Here is an 18,502-nt window from a genome sequence, read left to right as displayed (position 1 = left end):
GTACTATCTCGTATATATTATATAATGGATATGTAATGATTCAATTAAGTTTGATGGATTATCCCACACACAGTATAAACATTTAAATAAGTGATAATATTGTGTGCTTTGCGAATCGAAGTTATATTGCTCGCCCTGTGAGATTCTCCCCGATACATTTTAACCCGAAGAGTAATCGCCCCTTTCTCTAAAAATCAGAGAGAGAGAGAGAGAGAGAGAGAGAGAGAGAGAGAGAGAGAGATTGTTGTATGGTTATTTCCAATATTTATGTGGGGCGTCAAAAGGTATTGACGTAATTATTGTTAATCATGACTTTTATTTATGTTCGTTTAAGACATGAAGTTTCTATTTTTTAATTAAATTATAGAATATCGGAATGTCTATCAGCTTATTTTACTTAATTGGAATAAATATTTGAACTAAAATTGATATTGCTTAGCTCGCATTTCCTCTAGTTTGTCTTAATTTTTGAAGATATTTTGATTGTGTTTATGTCTTTCAAGTTTAACTTCACCTGAAGATAAATGGGGCAGTTTGTTAAATATCCATTTTTAAATATATCCGATCAAAGTTGTAATCATGAACATTTCAAATTGTCAGTATATCACCTTAATTTAGATATTATACAATGTCTTACATAGTTGATATAATGTAATATTGATGATCTGGCGGGGACTATCAAGAACATAACACATGTTTGAGTGAATATTGTCAATTTATTTGACAATAAAGAAAAACAGACTAAATGGGAGGTCTTCACAATAGTGAGATCATCCGACATTGGATGTAAGATCAAACAAAGTTCGAAATGTGACCTCCCCTGTACAAAACTAAAATTTATAATAATTTATATACAACATTTGCATACAACCAAATATTGATAAAACAAAGAATAGTTATCAAAAGTGAATAGCATGTTTGCAGAGCCCATACGAGGTAGACTAGTCAGATTATGGCAGGCATAGACAGGAATGGGAGAAAACCAAAAACGACTGCCGTCATGAGAAAAGGGCCCTTAAGGTCAAAATTTCACAAACTCACTTTTTTGTCAATTCTGATTAGTCAAGTCTTTCTGAATACAAATATACTAAGATATCCAAGATCTTGTGTATTTTAAGCATTTTATGACAATTTTAGTAAAAGATGTTAACACGACTTTGAATTAGCTCGTTGAAAACGTCACGACGTCACGAACGTAATTTTTTTACACTGATTCTTTTCTTCTACTAGATACTTCCTTTCATCGTCTTTAATTGTTTGAAGTAGAATAAAATTTTCTACAATTCTCGATTTTCTTGCAGTTTTTACAAAAGAGATCAAAACATTTTGAATATCCAGATATAGTTATGTTCTGCACACTTCTGATGACTCCACATGCAATAACCCACCCATAAAACAGATATTAAGGATATATAAGAAAAACAAATATCAAACTTCTCCCCAACCTTTAAGTAAATCAAAGTTTTTTAAGCTGCCGAGAAGCAAATTAAATAAGCAAACATGTATCAAACATAAAGATGGTCAAATTCGATGCCTATGTTTCCACAATTTCGGGGCACTGTCAAATTGCAAACACGAATTTATTTTCAAAAAGACAAATATGTCTTCTTTTTAATTAACCTTTTGCACGGAAATTTTATCGCATATTTACTAATATTACTTTTTAAGCATCTTCATAATTCTGATGCAAGTTTGAAATCAATTATAGCTGTTTTTGAAACTCGGATGTTATGGTGTTCAATTATTGTCATGATTTCTTTAATTTTTCTTTTATACGTTATCAGTACTTAATACTTATAAAATTACCGATGGAAAACAATCGGCTTTGACTGTCTCACTGAAAAAAAATTACAACTACAAGAATATGGACAGTTGATTTGAGAAAAAAGAGTTTAACAAAAACGGCATCTTATATTAATAGATTAATATTTACATCCACTAAGTATGATTCCCTCTATTTCTTACAAAAATTGATTGTAATTCACTGCTGTATGGAAACAGACAGGACTGAAGTCTACTCGGTCCAGTTCTAACCACGCAGTTTACCGATCGGTCAAAATCTTCAGCACCCTATAAAAAATCACGGATTGCATGATGATGCCAAACTCAAATTCCCATATAAGACCCTTTGGCTACAGCTTTTATCAAACGTACGGGTGTACATTAACAATAATCTAGTGACTTTTACTTACCTTTTTCGATCAATTCAATTCATTTATTTATTAAATAAAGGATGTGAATACAAACAATAAAATGCTTTCTTCAGTGATACATGCGGGCTATAAAGATAGCCACATTACAGAACGCGAGTTATGTTAATTTTTTTCGGTATTGATCGCTACTTTTTGTTTATGTTCATATATACTCGTACACCCCTAATTAAGTGTATCAAATACTACAGACCAACAAAATACAAAAGCCACCCCTCGTGCTGAATCTACACTTCTGTTCAATCGGTTTGTAAGTTCACGCGTACCGTTGTATTTTTTTGATGCGATTTTTATAAACTATAATCGTTTCGTTGAAATAATTAATTATATATAGGCATTATTTACCTTTTTTTACATGCAAGATTGCAAATAAATTTCAATAAGACTTTTGCATTAATTTTGTGCATTCTTTTGCACTAATTAGTAGTACTGTGCCGATAGACGTAGCTTATACTTAGTGGAAAGTAACATTTTTACATGTTGGCTAAATTTAATTTTCTTATGATCGATGTTACACGTTAAAGGAATGAATAAATCTCTCTCTCTCTCTCTCTCTCTCTCTCTCTCTCTCTCTCTCTCTCTCTTAATACAAATATTGGCCAGGTGATTATCGATTTTAAACAACTGACAAATTAAATGATCGACGTTTATAGAGTGCATAAAGTTGCATACAGTATTCCGAAGTTTTAAGAAATATCGCGATTCTCGGATTTTTTTATTGCCAAACACACATAAACATTCACTTCAGTATCATCGAAATACAGTTATACGCTCAAAGCCAGACTCTAGTTATTCGGAAATCATAACAGACGCAGAAAAAAATAGAAACAGAAAATAAAAAAAAACTGCGTTTACATTGCCTCAACTTTGACGTCGTTTTCTGAGCATTGTGACGTCAAAAGATAAGGGCCCTTTTCTCATGACGGCAGTCATTAATATATGCTAAAATTAAAACTATCAGATGTATACAATACTCTACCCGTACTACTTGCATTACAATTGCAAGTGTGTGTTAAACATACAGTATGATGTTGAGACTATATGCTACATCAGATATTTTTTGGTGATAAAAAGTAACACAGCTTACCAAAAACTCCTAAAACCAAAACGATCACCTGTCATTATACATTTCCCAACTAGCATGCAAAGTCCACACCATGGTGAAGGAACCAGTAGGGACATGTTAATTAATGAAACATATAGTGACTAAATAGAAAAATAATTCATTTTCATATAAACTGACATAAACACACCAGTTAACCTCTGACTTGTGTTTCTGTGAAAAGTAACAAAATAATGGAATAATAATAGTTACCTATAAATCACACCGCAGTTGACTTTCGATCTGTGTGATTGTAAGTTAGAATGGGACTAGAATACAAAAAACAGTCTGTGGATATTGATATTGAAACCCCCAATTGACATATCACACAGATAGATACTATGAGGGCACAGCAATTGACATCTGACTTGTGTATCATTTAATATTTATTCGTTTGATGAGATATCGGCGCTTCTGATTGGTTAGAAAATTTCTTTGATACCTGCATCAAAACAAAATTGCCGGATCTACTTTTCGCAACTGTTCTGGTCTAACACTATTTATAGGACGGGAATTTCCAAGATAAACACTGTCAACAAAATGTAAAGTTGTGTCTGTTTTATTGACAGCAAACAAAATGCAACCTTGTGAATATAAAAACTTGAAAGTTATAACCTTCAAAATTAAACAAAACACATTATTTGATTCACGAAATAGAAAATTAAGCGTCGTCTCACGATTTCGTCTGCTTGAGATCAATCAACATTTACAGCGAGGCTGGCTGTTCCTTTTCCAGGAATAGTAAAACGAACATATAGGCCTATTAACTTTCACGGTAACACTGCTGTTCAAATTTGGTAACGATGATTTTTATATTTACACACGTACATGATCGGTCATCAAAATAAGCGTCGTAAAGAAAAGCTATGAGTAATGCATCAACTCCTTCGGCGCATTGCAAGCGGCAGATATACCATTTAAGTACATCATTGGCTATCTAGTTACCACAACGTTTACAAAAGTCGCTTATACATACTATTCTCTGTCGACATATCAGCTATTTTCGTCCACGATCACCTTTCCTTTGATGGTTATGACAAGTTGCATATTCCAGCGATCTCGCATGAAAACTAGTTTTATTACGAGTTTTTTCCGCACAGTGAATAATATCACAAGCTATCGCATGTATTTTCCTTTCGTTTTCAATTCAGCCGGTTCAGATTTTAACTCACTATTAGTGTTCAATCCATTAAATTCAGCTCAATAGCTCTGCATCAGCTGAAGGCGCCTCCATTTTGAATATTATTGCTGTTGTTGTTTTGTATTCATACGCGCCGCTTCATTTACATTATTTACATTTTTGATCAATTACACTTAACATTTTTTTATTTGAAAATGTTTTATTGAATGATAAGAAATGAAGCTAATAATTTTTCTATTGATTGACGTATCAAAGAAAAAATTGACCTGAAAACTTTTTCATTAAATCACTACGCGCCCTGATGAAGTTTTCCGGTCAATTTTTTCTTTAATACGTCGATCAATAGAAATATTACTATCTTCATTTCTTAACTCAAATGTTAGATGGGGTAAAGGTGGTGGAGCAAACATCTTAACTAAATTTGGCACCACGAATATAATATGGGAAACAAACGACTAGATAACACAATAGCTGCTTTAAAGTTATTAATTATTGAATTATTTCTTTCTTAAATTAAGTAAACTACATGTATATGTAAACAACACTAAAAAGATACATCGGTTGACGTCTGATCTGTGGCTTGCATTAAGAATTCGTACATTGCACTTAACCGCAATAGTCATTGTACTTTTTGAGAGGATGGATTTTAAATGTAAAGCTTGATAACCGAATATATCTATGAATTCCATCCGATTTCCATCTTCCCATCTTTTGAATGCAGTTTTCAGAATAATCTAAGTGTGTTGCATGAGTTGCTGTCCCTATTTTGAAACTGTGACCCTTGTAAAGGGCAGGGTTCAAACCAATGAAACGAATTATGTTCTGAAGATGCATAGGTTGCTGGCTCACCTCCCATGAATTGAAACAAGGGAACAGACTTATGACCAAAAATTTGAACATATTTGGAGAGTGTTTTACTGGGCACACGTCTTCATTACCTGAATCCTTTAGATGGATTTGAAAAAGGTCATGAGTTTTATTTGTTTTGAAATTTCTAAAAACAATAAACACAGCTACTGATGATGCATGCAACATTTCAAAGGTGATATCATTAAAGTCTTCGGTTTACAACGGAAGACCTTTTTGTTTTCGTTCTGTTTCTTTTTCGTCGCCATTTTTCTTTTTTTCCGACAAATTTTGTGCGATTTCTCAAAAACGACTGAACCGATTTTCATTAAACTTTAAGATATGACATATACCAATCTAATCTTTAATTTTATTGACGTCATTTCCGTTTTTGAGATATTGACGTTTTAGCAATTTTCAGAGGATAATGATTGAAGATTTTGATTTTCATTTTGTCTGACTCAAAAGACGACGAAGCTCGCCTCGACCGGAAAATTGAGATTTAAAAATGTCGTTATTTTTCGGGTTTTCTTTGTATATCTCTTTTCTGAAAAGTATTTTGTTAAGACATGTAATATAAAAAAAGGTTTATATTTTCTAGACCGTTTATTTAATATCAAGAAAAAGGGACTGGCATCTCATATAAGGAGACCAAAGGGCTCAACATGTTTTTTTACCTATATTTCTTTACTGAAAGATATTTTTTGAAATGTTATAGATGTATGTATGTTTATCTTACAGTTATGTATCCAAGCAATGTAATGATTTTATAATGCGTTACGTAATTAAGGGTTTTAAGGGCATTTTGATCACCCATATCTCAGAACGGAAAAATATTTCGAAATGCAGTACAGAAAAAAGTTGTTTAAAATGATGTTCTTAACAATATGCAACCTTCAAAATTTCGTTAAATAACCCCTATAAGGTGATAAGGGATCGGCCCCTAAAACGTTCTTTCCCATATATCTCAAGAACGGTAACGAATTTCTAAACACTTGTTGACAAAATGTGTTCAGAATTAAATGACCGTTAATTTGATTTCAAGAAAAGGGGACTGGCTTCTTAAATTAAGGGACCAAAGGGTTCTTGAGTCATTTATCTTTAGCCCTTTACTGAGAACTTTTTTGTGAAAGGTTAATTATGTAAGCCAAATTAGGTATAATACCTTTATATATCCTAACAATATAATGATTTCCTCTTGCGTTACTTAATTAGGGTTTTAGGGTCCATCGGTAAACAGATTTAATCTGTTCTATCTTAATTGAAAGGAATGCAAGTATTTAAAAAAGCAATGTAAGAGAACTTCAGCTCATGAATATCACGTGACTTTTCATGAAGTAAGCTCCGCCCATTCTTCATGCTTTCATTATTTTCCTTATTTCGATTTAGTTAAGAAATCGCTGTTGAAATTTATCGATTGATTGCTTTAAATAACCATTTTGGGTTTTATTTTAAACAATATTGAATCAAAAATATGTGATTTAAAGCGTTTATTTCTTAAAATTGAATTGTCGTTTGCTTACCATCCGCGACAAAATTTGCTTTAAATACTTTTCTTATTTTGCAATGAAATTATTATGACTCTGCATGTGGAAAAGGATAATAAACACAAATTAGACCATTGCATACGACTCTGCATGTGGAAAAGGATAATAAACACAAATTAGACCATTGCATACGACTCTGCATATGCATTAGTAAACCCACACGACTCTGCATGTGAACATGGAAACTACACACAAATCTGTGTGAGCGATGAGAAACTCACAAGGCTCTGCATGTGAACATAAAAAATACACATGACACTGCATGTGATAATAAGGAATACACAGGACTATGCGTTAGCAATAGTAAGCTCACACGAATCTGCATGTGAACATGAAAAATACACACGACTCTGCGTGAGCAATAATTAACTCACATGACTCAGCATGTGAAATAAACACTACACAATGTGTATGTGCAATACATAAATCACAAGAATGAAGGACAGACAACACTTTGCATGTGCAAATGAAAATACCCACTACTCTGTATGTATCAAACTTACACTGCTCTGCATAAGGAAAAGAAGGATAAAACATGAACACTGCATTAAAACTCTTGCCATTGTGATAATAAGTCACGCGTAGGCAAATTTGATGGGCAAGCTTGTGGCTGTCTAAATGTCTAGTAGCCAAGTCAATTTTCAAGACTGCCTTTTTGTAACATTTCATCTCTTAGTTTGTGCAATGTATATGGGTATTTACAAATGTTAACAGACCATACATGTATATACATATTCTTAATTATCTTGAATGATAAGGAACGGCTTTTCTTATGCTGCATGTGAAGATATTTCTTCATGTGGCGGAAGGCAGCATCATGAACCCCATCCTTTCCCAAGTAGGTTAGGTCCGTCCAAAAACCACGAAGTGCCCAGAAATGGATTCCATGCCTTTTTCCGCCTCTGCCTTGAGCTGTCTCTTGACGTTTACTACATCGGCGTTGTACGATGCACGTGAGGCCCAGGGCTGTCGCCTAAGGATCTGTCATATTATCAGATTCCAAATACCAACACCATTTGTTAGATACTGAACATACGACAAAATGTCCGTGGTCACCTTTTCTGGCTTTGTGTGGCACAAGTCATTTCCCCCTTTGTATAAAACACACAGCCGGGGGATTTTGAAAGTTCAAGAATTCCGGACAGTGCGCTAATCGAGGAAAAGTACGGCCTCCCTTAGCTCTGAATTCTACTTAAAGTGGGTTCCGATTAAGTTTTAAATTGTTAAAACTAACATTTATGGTTGTGAAATTCGTCAGACGACGAATGTCCGATTATGCACACATCATTCGTTCTCGTCGACGGTTTGGACGGAGCCTGCCTTGTTTCGGGGAATTACAGTGATCACATCACACACAACTTACTTTTTGTGTAAGACCAATTAAATCATTAACGCTCTTGTTTTCAAAAATCTCACAGGGGATCAAAAAATCGCCCCCACATCGTAGATTTTAAATAAATGATTATCTGTTTACAAACAGTTTTTTGAAGTGGCGCTAAATATTACGTGACATATTAGCACGTTCTGATTGTTTGATTCATATCGGTTACAAAAAGTAATGCTAAAAACACAAAAATATGGTCGAAATTTTATAAAACTTCAAATACCTAAAATGTTGTTTTGACAAAACATATCACAAATTACATGAATGCAATTATTTACAATAATGTCTTATAAGGTTAAGATTTCAGTTAATTAATTTCATTCATATGCAATGTATTATAAACTCTAAACCGGTGAGTAAACAAAATCGTTTTAATATGTCGTATCTAATACTTTGACTGATTAATTCGTTTATCAAATAATTTTTAAATTCTACAGCGGATCTCTATCTCTCTCTCTCTCTCTCTCTCTCTCTCTCTCTCTCTCTCTCTCTCTCTCTCTCTCTAAATATACAGAATAAAAATATTAACTTTTTATCTTAAAGTTAAGATTTTAAAAATGCCTTTTTTATATAATTTATTATTTTTGTTCCATACATACTAATACTAACTTTGACATTATTAAATTGTATACACATGCATACTCACTCACACACAAGTATATTTACATACATTTTTCAATATTAGTGGTAAATGGTTACTTTGCTTCCAACTCCCCCCCCCCCCCCCAAAAAATAAAATAAATAAATAACAAATAATAATACGAATAGTAATAATCATAATATCATAAACTAATCTAAAATGTTTTTTTCCATGTAAGCCACTATTTTTCAAAATTGCGCAGCTTTTGATTTTGGATAGCAGCATATTTTTCTACATGATATTTTATTCTTAAATGACTGAGTAATCCAAAAAAATTTGGCATTTTGTTTTGCATTAAGGATATAAAAACATATTGTTTAACATATAGAATTATGAAGTTTATAACCCTGTTATTGTTTGACAATGGTAGATCACCAAGAATAACATTCGAAACATTAAATCAACTCTCTCAGAGGTTTTTCTGTATATATGAAGACTTAAATCACTCCAGAGTGTTTGTACTTTATCACAAGCAATGAAAACATGTATTATTGTTTCAACATTTTCCATACAAAAACCACAACAATCAGAAGTTTTAATGTTAATTTTCTTAAGGTATTTTCCAACAGGAACAATTCTATGCAAAATTCGAAATAGTAACCACTGGGCAGAAGAATCACTAGTGGTTTTATAATAAATTTTAAAAACCTCTTGCACTGATATTGTGTCTACTCCATATAGCATAAGCTCTGTCTTCTACTTGCTGATTGAGGTTGGAATAGCCTCATATTTATTCAAAAACTTATAAAAGATTTTTAAACATTTTTCAGAAGATATGAGAGGTTCAAAAAATAAAGGTACATATCGATTAGGAAGTCTTTTGAAAGAAGACCTATCTATTAACAATGATTTCAAAAATTTTGCAATGGCTGTAACAATGCTATTGTATTGCATCACACAACTTTCAGATAGATTGTATTTGTTTTTAAGAACTCCAAAGTCTAAAAGATTACAATCATCATCAAAAAAATCTTGCAAAACCTTTATTCCTTTTTCATACCAGGATTTAAAAAAAAGACTGGTTTGTTGTTAGCTTTTATATTAGAGTTATACCACACTGGAATAAAATGAAATTTGTTTTTAAAGTGCGGAGAGTAAGTAAAAGATTTCATATAACATGACCAAGCAATCAAAACATCTTTCCAAAAGGCGTTATTTTCTTTTAACAAACAATCAAACACAAATTTATCTCCAAAATCATACAATTTCCGTAAAATATCATCTCCATTGAGAGCATAGAAAATATCCATTCATTGTTTATGTGAACAAGTTAACCTTTTAATCCATGTACATTTAAGTGATGTAATAAAACTTCCTACATCTACCATTTTCATACCACCTGACAAGTAGTCTTGTGTTATAAGAGACCTTTTAACTTTTTCTGTTTTGGATTTCCATATAAACTCAAAAATAGCCTTGCATATAAATGATACAATCTCCTTTTTGGGAGTAGGAAACGATATAAATAAATGATTTAGTTTTGGAATTAACAAACTCTTAATGACAGTGACACGACCAATTGGAGTAAGAATTCTTCTTTCTTCTCCATTGTTCCATAAGTGCAATGATTTTTGGAAAAATGCCTTCTTAATAATATGATGAATGGCTGTATAACAAACTCCCTAAGTGTTCCTGGACGAGCCGTTCTTCAGCCTAACAAGAGAGTAATACACAGTTCTGTATTATTTCTTAATCTGTATCAATTTTTTAGAAGAATTATTTCACAAAAATGATTCTCTCTACAGTGAAACTCGGTTATAAAAAGTCCTAGATTTACTTCGTTATATCCGTAATTCATTTTATCCGTATAACGAAGTTGTAGTATAACTATAGCGAAATCACTATATACATGTTTTCTTTAACCAGATTATAATTTGTGTTAATTGAGGATTAAAAGAAACATTCATTCTCTTCAAACCTTTAATAATCGGATTATGAATCAAAAAAAAAATTATTTGAAAAAATTCATTCAAACTATTTTGTTTAATGGTGGTGCAAACTTTTTAATCTGTAAAGAAATTCGTAATACAGTCCCTGAAACTTTCTACTTTCCCATTTTTCCGCGGTATTCACCGTGCGCTCACAGTACGCTCATCGTGCGTTCACATGCGCTCTTCGCTCCGCACTGTTCTCACTCACCGTTCACAAAGCGCTCATCGTGTGCTCAATGTGCGTTCACCAAACATTAACATTGCATTCACCGTTCGTTCAGCGTTCACTAATCGTTCAGTCCGTTACCATTCATTTCCATTCGGAACTCCAAAATGAAAGGATCGGTCACAGCAAAATGAGAAAAGAACTAGTGCTTTAAAGTAGAAGGTAACTTATATTACACATGACACATCATTTTAATCAGAATTTAATCCGTAGAATGTTCTTGAGCAGGTCCTTTTTTGTATTTTTTTTTACTACCAGAATCAATACTGTTGTATGTTTTGTACGTCATTCCTATAAAAAAAGGCCATTCAATGTGCGTTTGAAAAAAAATATGCGAATAAATAAAATAATAAAATAAAAGGAGTGACGTTTTCTTTAAAATTAAGATATTCGTTGAAAATGGTTCTCTCAAGGTGTAAATTTTAACTGTCACCCTCCAAAACAGGCATTATTAAAAAAAAACATATGAAACACATTGGTGCACGCCACATTTTTAACCATTGGAAAATGGCACAAATGTATGCAGTTGCTGGGAAAATTTTAGGTACATTTGTAACACAATACAGCAATAAATTACTACACAAATAACATGTATTGCTTTTGTCATTTAATGACTTCAGTCATTAAAAAAAAGAAGAATTCAATCAACGAACCATTCGACTCCTATAAAAAAAGACAATTATAAATAAGAAACAGGCGTTGTATTTGTGACCTTTTGACAATTTATATAATTCCTTCGATGTCCGATCACAAACGTATTCACGCTCGACAATAAACTGAGCAGATCAACATGTAAGCAAACTATCAATGCATGTAAATTTAAAGATTATCAAAAAATGCGATGTTTTAAAGTGATTTATAAAGTAAATATGATTTCCTGAATCTTGACTTTTATCGCCGAACATATCAGCCGATTAGAGACTCACTTAAAGCAATATGAGCTGCATTTTTCATGATGTTGAATTTAGTTTTTACTAAAAAAATTTTTTTACTACTAAAATGACAAATATATCATGGTTTTTAAATTTCTGTTTGCCATGTTTTGTGGAAAAGGCAATTTAGAAGTCTTATTTGGAGCAAAATTGAATTATTGTCGTCCTGTACAAGCATTGAATTGCTATATATTCCTTAGAAGAGAAATATTTCCTCTGACAAAAATTAGAGATTTTTTTTCAAATCGTATTTACCATAAAGGTTTAGGTTACATGCAGACCTATCATACTAGCAGGAATTTGCAGCAAAATAAAATTCTAAAAAATACAGCTAATATAACAATTGCTTTAATTACTATATGATAAGGAAAACAAATTGATGTAAGTGTTTGTTTAAACAATCAATAAAAGTTCTGTATCTGCTTTGTTTCTTATAATACATCAGAGACATCTCTGATTACATATAGCTAATGAAAACAAATATGTTTGTTTACGTAATTGTATACACTCCGCGTACGATTTAATATTTCCGATTCACAGGTATTTAAGTTACCTCGTTCAAAAGATTTTCGGTTTTAAAGAAAGGTAGGGCATTCATAGTCTTGCTCGAAAAGTACATTGCCTCACACGACTTCTACATGGTATTCCCTGGCGGGACACTTACAATCCATAGTATCCTCAACTCCCTGGGAGCATACAAGCAGAGCTGCCAAATTACGGCACTAATGCGTTACATTCACATAGCCAGTTCGTCTCATGTGCCAGGTACCCATTTTAACCCCAAGGTGGAGAGAGTGCACTACTAAAGTAACTTGTCCATGGTTACAATGTTACCGCGATAGCGACAGACCTGGCTCGTACCCGGTGCTACCGTGTCCAAACAGGTCGACGCTATAAAATGCACCAACACCATATTTTATGTAATAAATATACATTTTTATTATTAAAAAAAAACCTCGATTATTCGTTGATAATTATTATTCCTAAACATAAATGGTATGAGATAGGAGAGAATAGATATTTTTTGCAGAATAAGTTGTAGGATATAGGATAGGATTATGTCAACGTTCACGATAGCGGCACTGTACATGTAGTTTTTAGCTATATTTTTCTAATTACCAACGAAATACAATGTAAGGCTAGCTCCTGAGGCACTCCGAATAAATCGTTCATCTTGCGTTCACAAAGAGTTCACATATCGTTCACCGTTCCCTTTGCGCTCTGATTGCGTTCGCTCATCGTTCATTAGCGTTAACCAAATTCCGTTCAGCGTGCGCTCACCGTTCGTTCAGAGTGCGCTCACGGTACGATTAGAGTGCGCTCATCGTTCAAGTGGGAATATAGAACGTTTCAGGGACTGTAAAGGTGTTGATTTTCGTTTTAGTCACCTCTACGGGACTCAAAATCAGTTTGCTTTATCTGTAAATTCGCTTTACCTGATTTCGTTATAACCGTAACTTTTTGCAACGATTTGTTAAGATTTTACTTGGGAATCAAAAACTTCGCTTCTTGTGATTTGCTCTGACTGTTGAAATTTAGATGAAACATTTAATACGATAAAAATGTCAATTATATATGTACCATGCCAGCGAAGACGTGCTCCAATGTAATAGATAGAAAGAAAGAAAGACAGAAAGGAAAAAGACCATTGATAAATAACTGTACACTCTACCGTCCTGTTTATCCTTAATGGACACATGCTCGTTGTAAACATAGGTTTCCTGCGGTTTTACAGTAAGTTATAATTATTTTATAGTTTAATATAAAATGCACACGAACCAGTCAATTTTCCAAACTATCGGTGAATTTCATATCAAATCTCGTATTGGCATTAAGTGCTCCATAATAAAATACAGTAATTAGTTACTAAGTAGTTAAGGGGGTGGTGTCGATATAATTCAATACTGATATTAAAGTTGCCAATTTGTGATAACAAGTTTTATACAAATGACATGTGATAATGAAGGGCAGTGTTCCACTTCAAGACCTTTAAAGAAAATACAAAACATGAGCAGAGTAAAATGGGACCTTTACAAAAAATTAGATGTAGGATCAGGTGCCATACAGTAGTGAGTATCCTCTGCTGTCCGGGTCACAATCGCCGTGTGCTCTTTGTTCTAATCGGGAAAACTGGGAAATTCTAGACAATTCGAAAAAAAGAAATATTTTTTGGAAAAGAAAAATACATGTTTTAACCCCACTATTCAATAAAAGAGAAATTTCAATATTTGTCAAATCAATCTAAATAAGAAAATAAAAAAAATTAATCTTATCATGGAACCTTTATTTTCTTTAATTTGACAAAATAGAGGTAATCAAATCAACGAAAGCTTTATTCGGCCAATAACACGTTATGAATACATGCAATAATAAAACGTTAAAGAACATTTTTTTCACACCTAGGTTGCAATATTGAAGCCATGACTTTATAGCTTCAACTGCAGAAAAAATGCTTAATATTTAAGTAAAAATATATATGTTTGGGTGTGAAATACATAACGTTGTTGCGTAGGTTAGACAAAGTGTCGGGTTGATCTAGACTTTCAAAATACCTCCGCAGAATTGCACATTCTTTCCGATCACGAGCTTTTGGTGTCGTCAATACTTTTATCCTATGTCATTAACCAAGACTTTACAAGTATTTCCTAATCGAAATCAGAGTTCCTAATTTTTTTCTTATCAACCTTAATTTTAATGTTCAAAATCGTTACAATAGATTAGGTATTCATAATTCAATGGAGTTGGTTTTGCTGTTGTGACTCTAAAGCCTTTTTTTTAATCATATGATCTATTGTTATTGAAGTACTGTTTTTAAAATGTCTAATTTTATCAGAATCATTAGTATTGTGCCAAAGGGTTTAAAAGATTTAATATCATGATAAAAGGATTTTAATTGTCTTGTCAAATGCTTAACAAAATATAATAGAGAATAATTTTACCTTTCAGAATTGTCACTTGATCAAGAAATATTTGAGCAGTGGCAGGAAGAAAACAGCAAATTTCTTTCAACAAGAGCTTGTAAAGAAGTCGAAAAACTCATAAAAAGTCAGAACCTGGTGGTCGTGACCGGTAACTCTGGGTCAGGGAAGTCAGCCATCATACAACACGTAGCGTTGAGTTATAGGAGTGACGGCTGGACGGTGAAACCAGTAGAGAGCGTTAAAGAAGTCATAGATGCATTTCCTCCACCAGATGATTTAAATAGAGGAACCTTACTTGTTTTCAATGACCCGATTGGCAATGAATCCTTTGATGAAGAAAAAAATAAGTTATGGAAAGACCATAAGGAGAAGTTAAAAGGTTGCCTGAGAAAAATCAAAATGTTAGTATCATGTAGGAGGTACATTCTAAATGATGCTAGAGTTAGAGGAATATTAAAAGATACATCATGTATCATCGATCTTGGTGATGACCAACATAAACTGGATAATGAGGAAAAGCAAAATATATTGGAGAAATACTCAGAAGGTGTTTTATCGAAAGAAGATATAAATAAAATTATCAAGACTGAGGAGTATTTTCCGTTATTGTGCAAGTTATATTTTAGCGACAAAAATGAACACAAAAGGGGACTTCAATTTTTCGAAGAACCTGTAAAGGTATGCGAGGACGAAATAAATTATTTCAGAAAAGAATGCAAAGAAAACTACTGTGCTCTTGTTCTTCTTGTTCTGTGTAACAATCAGCTTTGTGTTGAGGATATACAAAAAGACGATCGCTTAAGAGAAAAATTCGAACTTGCTTTGAAATTATGTGAAATGAAGACAAACACAGCCCCTCATACTATTGGTGACACTCTTAAAAATCTGGTGGGATTTTTTGTAAAGAAAATTGGCGATACTTACCATTTTTATCACGATTTTGTAATGGAAGTTACCACCTATGTGTTTGGAACAGACTATCCGACAGAAACAATACAGTATGCCGATATTGGTTTCCTTAGACGACGTGTAAACTTAGAAAGCAGTGACGACAATAGAAAAGAAGAAGTTGATATATTTACCATATATTTAAATGATAAATATGTTAGCGATCTAGCGGATAGACTTTTTAATGATGTGTTTGGAGATCGTCTGTTGGATGTTGTTCTAAATCCATGTGTGAGGAATGAGAAGGTTGCTACATGTTTCATACAAAAATTAAAAGAATGCCCCAAAAAACTGCATGACTTACTTGCCAAAAAAAAGCTTCACGAAGAGTTAAGAAAACAAAAAAACAATCAAGAATTAAAACAATCATTTGGTTCCAAACTTGAGTTTCTGTTTTATGAATATGAAGTGCAAATTCTTAGTGCTATCATAGTATTTTGCCATACAAATATATCAAAACATTGTTTAGAAACTCTACAGCAAATGCAAAATTCTCTTAAAGATACTTCTTTTTTTTCTGCGGTTTGTTGCAATGGTTCGATTGATTTGTTCAACGTCTTTCCAAAAGAAGAAGTTAAATGGTTTTTGGTGAAAAAATGGGGGGAATATTATCCTATTCACATTGTTTCCGAGTTTCACAATCATGAAATATTGCGGGAGCTGATTCAGGTGGAGAATAATGTGAATTTGAGAACCATTCCGGGTTATCAATATACTCCATTGATGTTGGCAGCTTTTAATATGGACACAAGCGAACAAAAGAATAAGGAAACAAGAAATCAGTCAATTGATATCACTGTTGAACTTTTACTGACTCATGGAGCTGACATTAATGAATGTAATCTATTCTTTGGAACTCCTCTCCATATGGCAAGTTGTGTAGGGAGCTATCACACTGTAGAACTTTTGTTAGATAAAGGAGCAGATATTAATTTATGTGACATAATAGAAGGAGAAACTCCTTTACATAAAGCCTGTAAATGGGGAAATGATAGCACTGTGCAACTTTTATTAAAAAAAGGAGCAAATATTAATTCATGTGATTCAAACATGGAAACTCCTTTATATATAGCATGTGAAAGAGGACATCAAATCACTGTGCAACTTTTATTAGAAAAAGGAGCAGAGATTACCATGTGTGACACAAACAAAGAAACTCTTCTGCTTAATGCTAGTGAATCGGGACATGAAAGCACTGTGCAATGTTTATTAGAAAAAGGAGCAAATATTAATTCATGTGACACAAACAAAGAAACTCCTCTACATAAAGCCAGTGAAGAAGGACATGAAAGCACTGTACAACTTTTAATAGAAAAAGGAGCAGATATCAATTCATGTGACACAAACAAAGAAACACCTCTACATAAAGCCAGTGAAGGAGGACATGAAAGCACGGTACAACTTTTATTAGAAAAAGGAGCAGATATCCATTCATGTGACACAAACAAAGAAACACCTCTACATAAAGCCAGTGAAGGAGGACATGAAAGCACTGTACAACTTTTACTAGAAAAAGGAGCAGATATCAATTCATGTGACACAAACAAAAAAACTCCTCTACATAAAGCAAGTATGCTGCGAAGTGAAGGAACTGTACAACTTTTATTAGATAAAGGAGCAGCTATCAATGTATGTGATATAAACAATGAAACTCCTCTACATAAAGCCAGTAAATGGGGATGTAAATGCACTGTACAACTTTTATTAGAAAAAGGAGCAAATATAAATTCATCTGATACAGGCAAAAGAACTCCTCTACACAAAGCAGTTGAATGTTTTAGTGAAAGCAATGTTCAATTTTTATTAGATAATGGAGCAGATATTAATTCATTTGACACAAACAAGGAAACTCCTCTACATAAAGCCATTAAATGGGGACATGATAGGATGGTACAACTTTTATTAGAAAAAGGAGCAGATATCAATTCATGTGACACAAACGAAGAAACACCCCTACATAAAGCCAGTGAAGGAGGACATGAAAGCACGGTACAACTTTTATTAGAAAAAGGAGCAGATATTAATTCATGTGACACAAACAAAGAAACTCCTCTACATAAAGCCAGTGAAGGAGGACATGAAAGCACTGTTCAACTTTTATTAGAAAAAGGAGCAGATATTAATTCATGTGACAGATACGATCAAACTCCTCTACATAAAGCCAGTTTATGGGGACATGATAGCACTCTACAGCTTTTATTAAATAATGGAGCAAATATTAATTCCTGTGACAGATACGTTCAAACTCCCCTACATAAAGCCAGTAAATGGGGATGTGAAAGCACTGTACAACTTTTATTAGAAAAAGGAGCAAATTATAATGTTTGTGACGAAAACGAAGAAACACCTCTACATAAAGCATGTGATATTGGACATGATAGGATTGTACAACTTTTATTAGACAAAGGAGCAGATATTAATTCATATGACAACTCCAAAGAAACCCCGTTACAAAAAGCCAATAGAACGGGACATGAAAGCACTGTACAACTTTTATTAGACAAAGGAGCAGAAATTATTTCATGTGACACAAAGTAACTCCTCTACATAAAGCCATGGAAAAGGGACGTTAAAGCACTGTGGAACTTTCATTAAATAAAGGAGCAGATATTAATTCATGCGACACAAACAAAGAAACTCCTCTACATAAAGCCAGTGAATGCTGACATTGAAG

The 18,502-nt window shown here is 33.1% G+C and overlaps 1 pseudogene; it reads left to right on the top strand.

Moving 5' to 3' along the window:
* Positions 1 to 18,502, top strand: part of LOC128179520 (uncharacterized) — a 45,811-nt pseudogene extending 27,309 nt beyond the window's left edge.

The sequence above is a fragment of the Crassostrea angulata genome, chromosome 4 (assembly GCF_025612915.1).
Source record: "Crassostrea angulata isolate pt1a10 chromosome 4, ASM2561291v2, whole genome shotgun sequence".
Classification (NCBI taxonomy): Eukaryota; Metazoa; Mollusca; class Bivalvia; order Ostreida; family Ostreidae; genus Magallana; species Magallana angulata.
The sequence above is the reverse complement of the archived record's forward strand: the minus strand, read 5'-3'. Positions and strand labels throughout refer to the sequence as shown.